Raw genomic sequence first — 6000 nt, 5'->3', positions numbered from 1 at the left:
AGGATTTATAATGTGTGTGTGTGTGTGTGTGTGTGTGTGTGTGTGTGTGTGTGTGTGTGTGTGTGTGTGTGTGTGTGTGTGTGTGTGTGTGTGTCTGCAGGTGCACAATGCCTCTCTGAGCTTAACAAACCTTGAAGCGTATGATGGGAGCCAGTAAATGGAAACAAAATTAGAAAAAGATGAAAATATTGCAAATAGACCCTCTCCCATTCCCTTTAGCGCTTTAGGACATGCCTTGCATTCTGTATGTACACTTAGGGGAATAGTTTCCTCTCGACACACAATACCTGGATTCCATCAGCTTCCAGGATACAGATCCATAATTCATATTTTGGTGCGTTGTATGTATGTGTGTATGCGTGTGTGTGTGTGTGTGTGTGTGTGTGTGTGTGTGTGTGTGTGTGTGTGTGTGTGTGTGTGTGTGTGTGTGTGTGTGTGTGTGTGTGTGTGTGTGTGTGTGTGTGTGTGTGTGTGTGTGTGTGTGTGTGTGTGTATACCGATGGGTCTGAATGGCTCTAGTTGTCATTATGCAACACAACCTTTTTCATCGATGGCCCAACGTCTATGCTGTTCCTGTACAAGCAGGTTGAACTGCACAGCAAATAATCATTAGTTTGACATCAAGGATCTCAACGCACACAAAACCCAAACACGTGTTAGCACCACCCCGACAGAGCCGGTGCACCACCATTATATATACATGTGTTAACACCACCTCGACAGAGGAGCGGTTAAAGAAAACTGCAAAGCACACAGCTTGCCTTCTCCCCTCCCCTGTCAATCCAGGCCCCTCGTTTCCATCCGGCCGTAGCGTAGGGGCTGCAGCAGCTCCAGGGCGCGGCTCTAGTCGCCCTGCTCGTACTCCACCATGGCCTGGCTCAAGGGTCTTGGAGGGAGGGTGGGGGTCCCCTTGGTCTCTGTTGAGGGGTTTGGTTGCCATCTAATATGGGTCTTTTTTTAAAGGGTATTTATTTGACTTGAGTGACATATACAAACATATAATGAATAAATAAATATATCACTTTAATTAACAGTGATAGATTATGATGATAAATATATACATGTGCTGGAAAGGTACATTTGACTCAAATACAATCACTTTGCTAATAAGTTCACATGTAAGTATGTTATAAATCTTTTTGGTCAAATATGCAATTATATGCATATGCAAATATATTGTTGGATTAGACTCCCGTACTGCTACGTAACTTAGTCACCCAGTCTGAATGGTGTTCTCTTTTTATGAGCGATCTACGTCACTTAAGCTAAGAAAGGCAATATATATAATATAGCTAATACTTGATTTGATTCGTGAACATTGTTCTGAGAGTAATATGTATTAAATATGTAACCCGGGCCGTGGCCAGGGTTCAGAAAGTCCTTTTTTATTTAATATATGTACAGATTTATGGACTGTAACACAACATTGGCTGCTATATACTACTCATAAACGCAATATCAGTGTCTGAATTTCGACCAAACTGCCTCTACTTAGGATAGCCTATATGAAACGTGCCACATAATGTGCTGTCATCCTATAAATGTCAGAGAAGTTTAACCCTATCTCGAACACCGACAAAAAAATCCACTGTTGCTCAGACGGAGCTCCACACACTCACAGACACACACCGAGGTGTCATACTACAAGTGTCCGCGAAACATAAACTTCTCTTGGACACAGACCAAAGTCCACCACTGCCCAGACAGATTACCACACACCTCACTGCCAGTGTCAAGGTGTATAAGAAAATACAATCCGACGTCACCAAGGAAAGAACGTCACAGAGTTTGGAGCAGAGAAGAATTTTCACAAACTGGTTGACAGAGATTGTGCTCCATTTTTTTTCAAAATAAAGGTCTAATTTTAGTAACGGTGACAAAATGGCATACATTACTGTGATACTTGGCGGCTCGCCTATAGAGGGCGCTGGGGCGCCGCCCTCCCGCCGACCGGCCATCTTTTCTTTTTAAAATATATTTATATAGGCCTATATTTTTTTTAATAATCTTCTCATTTTGAGAATTCATCTATTTTAATTGCATTCGAATAATGCATTTACTTTAGAATATCTTTAGAATCCACCATAATTAAATCTTCATTCACTTACATGTTCAACGTTCATTTTGGTGAAGTAGATGTCTTCCGTGGGGCGCAGCCCCACATGCCTGAATTATTAGCCAATGGTTCCCCCGTTGCTAGGCAGAAAAGTACATAATTTCGCCAATCAGCGTCGTCGAATTGTATGGCTTTGGGGCGCTCAAGATATAGCCACAAGCGCAGTGCACCCTCCACTGCGCGTAACCGCGGATTTGCCATTACCTCAGAGATCAGCAAGATGGCGACACCAATGTTTCCCTGTGAGTTCAGCTAGCCCCAAATTCAGTTAAGTCTTTGCTTATGAATCCCTTCGAAAGAAGAACATTTGCAGAAAAATTGCAAGTAAAAGAACTCGGAGCAGAAAAGCCAGAAGTGAACATAACCCAACAAGCAAGAGAAAAGGATAGAGCCTACAAGAGAAGTTTTTCCAGAGTATGGTTCAGGCTTGGCTAACTAGCTGTGGGTATGCCAATGCAATTTTTTGCTTTCCTTGTATACTTTTTAAAACAAGTGTGTGTGATAGTTCGTGGACACAGACAGGGTTGACAGACCTGAAACATCTGTCAGAACGGATAAAAAAAACACAAGCGAGCAAGAGTGCATATGAACAACTGTGTGAAGCTAGCCATGCTAGAGGTAAGCAACTTCTATTTATTCCACTAGCCTATATGTATTTCCCTTGAGATGGACACTGGTTGCAGACCCTCACAACCTCCCCCCACCCCTTTCAAGTGTACTGTATATAGTTCTCTGCAAACCTATTCAGTGTACATACTGTATATAGTTCTCTGCAAACATGGTGGCATCAGGCCTTCAGTGTGCATATTGTATATAGTCCTCTGTAAACCTATTCAGTGTACATACTGTATATAGTTCTCTGCAAACCTATGATTGCTTCAGGCCTTCAGTGTTCATATTGTATATAGTCCTTTGCAAACATATTCAGTGTACACACTAAATATAGTCCTCTGCAAACCTATGGTGGCATCAGGCCTTCAGTGTGCATATTGTACTGTATGTAGTCCTCTGCAAACCGATGTTGGTATCATGCCTTAAGTGTGTCTTCAACAACCACACACAAAAGTTTGCACATTTACATGAATTTTGTGGAATTCATATTTCATTTTATTTGTCTAAATGCATACTAATGCAGAATGTAGATATATTTATGAGTGACGTTTACCAACACAATGGCTTGGCTGTAACACACTCACCCATTATCTCTCTCTCACTCACACACACACACACACACACACACACACACACACACACACACACACACACACACACACACACACACACACACACACACACACACACACACAGAGAGAGAGAATGTTACCTTGTGTGTAATTCAAAGTTATTGTTGATGTATCTGCACTCTTAATGTTGCTGATTTCTACGGCAAAAAATTAACTTAAAACTTAGTTCCCTGGCCCCATTCGTCTTTGTAAGTAAATGTTCTTTTTTTGACTTTACTATTTTGTCAGAATGCACCAGAATGCTTCGTTTGTTTGTGAAAATCACAAAAAAATGTAGTAGTATGGTTTAAGCATATGATTGAATTCCGTTCAATAAAGGCAGTCAATCTATTAGCAACCTGCTATTACACGATGACTCTAAAAATATCCTACTCTTTTTTGGGTTTCCCTGGATGGCCCACGTTTCGCCCACGGACTAATTTCCCTGGAATCGTCCGTACCAAACACATTACATAACATTCCAAGCTTTATTCTCTTGGAGTCCTGTCGCTGTGGGAAGTAGAACAGGACTGCTGGGGGCTGGGGGGCTGTGGTCAGTGTGTCGGAACACGTTTTAAGCCTCGAGACGAACACCAACATGGGCAGCGGCTGAGAGCCAAATGCCTGCCTCTCAGACATTGTAGGTAGGGGGGGTCGAGGGCCTAGACTAGGAGTTATTTTTTTCCTTAATCTGAAGGGAGCCTCAATCACACGCCAGCACTCTTTCTTGACTTCGGCGCGGAGGCTGAAACGAGGCCAGTTAGCTAAAGGGTGGGGGTTGCGGCAGAGAAGGGGTGAGGTGATGGGACAGATGATGGAGCCCCTCCTGCAGGTGACAGGAGACCCCTTGAGGAATCGGACCTTGGTAAACGGCGTGGCCTTGACCAGTGTGTGTGTGTGTGTGTGTGTGTGTGTGTGTGTGTGAAGGACCGCCATCAGTCCTTCACACACACACACCTGCACCAGAAACCATGACAACCAGGTTCAACTGGATGCCTTAAGGTGGACTGTTTAACCTGGTTTAACCAGTTACGTCTTGTTGTCAGACGATAACCAGGTTTAACAGGTTGCCTTAAGGTGGACTGTTTATCAAGGTTTAACCCGTTACACCTGGTTAACAGATGATAACCAGGTTTAACAGTAGGCTTGGAAGTAGGAAAGAAAGAACAGAAGTCTCCAGTGTGTCTTTTCTCTAAAGGGCCCCTGGGAGACCAGAAGAGACTGGGGCCTCACCCTCCATCTGCAGTCTCTAGAGCAGAGAGCAGGCGTCCACCGTGTCCAACATGCCTCCAGTAGATTTACAGCTTCTGGACACCTGACATGAATAAAAGGGCATGTGAGCCTCCAACCACAAATAACACACACACACACACACTGTATGTATACTAAAACCCGCACATTGTGGCATTTACCAAGGAAAATAACTGTCCTGAAAAATTCAAGAGGCGAGTTTACATGTGGGCGGAGCACATATGAGTGCATCCACGAAATAATGAAATGTTCCTGAAGGATTAAAAAAAAAAAAAAGGACATGGGCAGGGCTACCATCTGTCCATGGCTCTATTTTAAGACAACGGCCAGATTAAAAAATCATGACAGACCTCAACAAACAGAGTGTTCATGCCTCTTACATGTGCACTTTTAACATGCACTTGACCCACACACATGCAGGGCATGTTTGCACAAGTCTTCATGCGGCCGTTAGATTGGCAGCCACGTTCATTCTTTAGACAGAGAACGGTGATACCCCAGGCGTATGGAGTTGAAACTATACCGCTATTGGCCTTGCTACCCTGTTCTTAGTGCAGCTCCATATAGTCTCCCTGTTAAGAGAGAGAAAGAAAGAAACAAGGGATTAATCAGCAATAACATACAAGGCACGTCCCTTTAAAATAAGTTCAATCTGTTATAAATGTATGCTGTCTCTGTTGTTTGCTTGACTGAACAAACTCATTATATTTATTACCTTCTTCATAAAGTACAACGCCCAGTGCCAGCAGTTATGACAGGCCAGCATGTCACATCCCTGGACAAATAAGCAAATAAATATATCTGATGAATAATTTTTCCAAACACAGGGACACTTTGGAGACCTTCCTGACAAATTGTTGTTTAATTGTGTCATCATGAGGATCTATTCGGCGAGGAGGTGAGGCATAGGAAGTATTAAAAGAAGGAAGTGATAGACAAAGGAAAGGGCGGGGAATACACTTGCCAGTCCGTCTCTGTGGTCTCCAGAGACTCTCCAGGAAACTTGTCCACCTTGACCTTCATCTCATGAACGTGGGCACATAGTGGAGAAGGTGAACCTGTATATAATATAGTATATACATAGTATACACTGTATACAATTCCTGATGTATACACAATATTGTACACACCAAATGGTCAAGAAATAACTTTTGAGGGCAGATTATTTATTATAAACAATTATTGTACACACCAAGCTTCGATCCTCCTCGCCAGACTCTTGGGAGGGGAGAGATGAGACACCTTTCCATCTAGTCCGTTAGCAGACACTTTCAGTAAAATCCATTTACAATTGAGGCAGAGAACATTCAAGGCTGACGACCAGTAGTGACTACAAAGAAAACAAAAGTTATTTTAAACAAAAGTTTAAAAAAGAGGTCAAAACTGGACGCAAAAACTTTAGGGGTCAGA

Source organism: Gadus macrocephalus, chromosome 9 (genome assembly GCF_031168955.1).
Source record: "Gadus macrocephalus chromosome 9, ASM3116895v1".
Taxonomy (NCBI): Eukaryota; Metazoa; Chordata; class Actinopteri; order Gadiformes; family Gadidae; genus Gadus; species Gadus macrocephalus.
Note: the sequence above shows the minus strand (reverse complement) of the source record.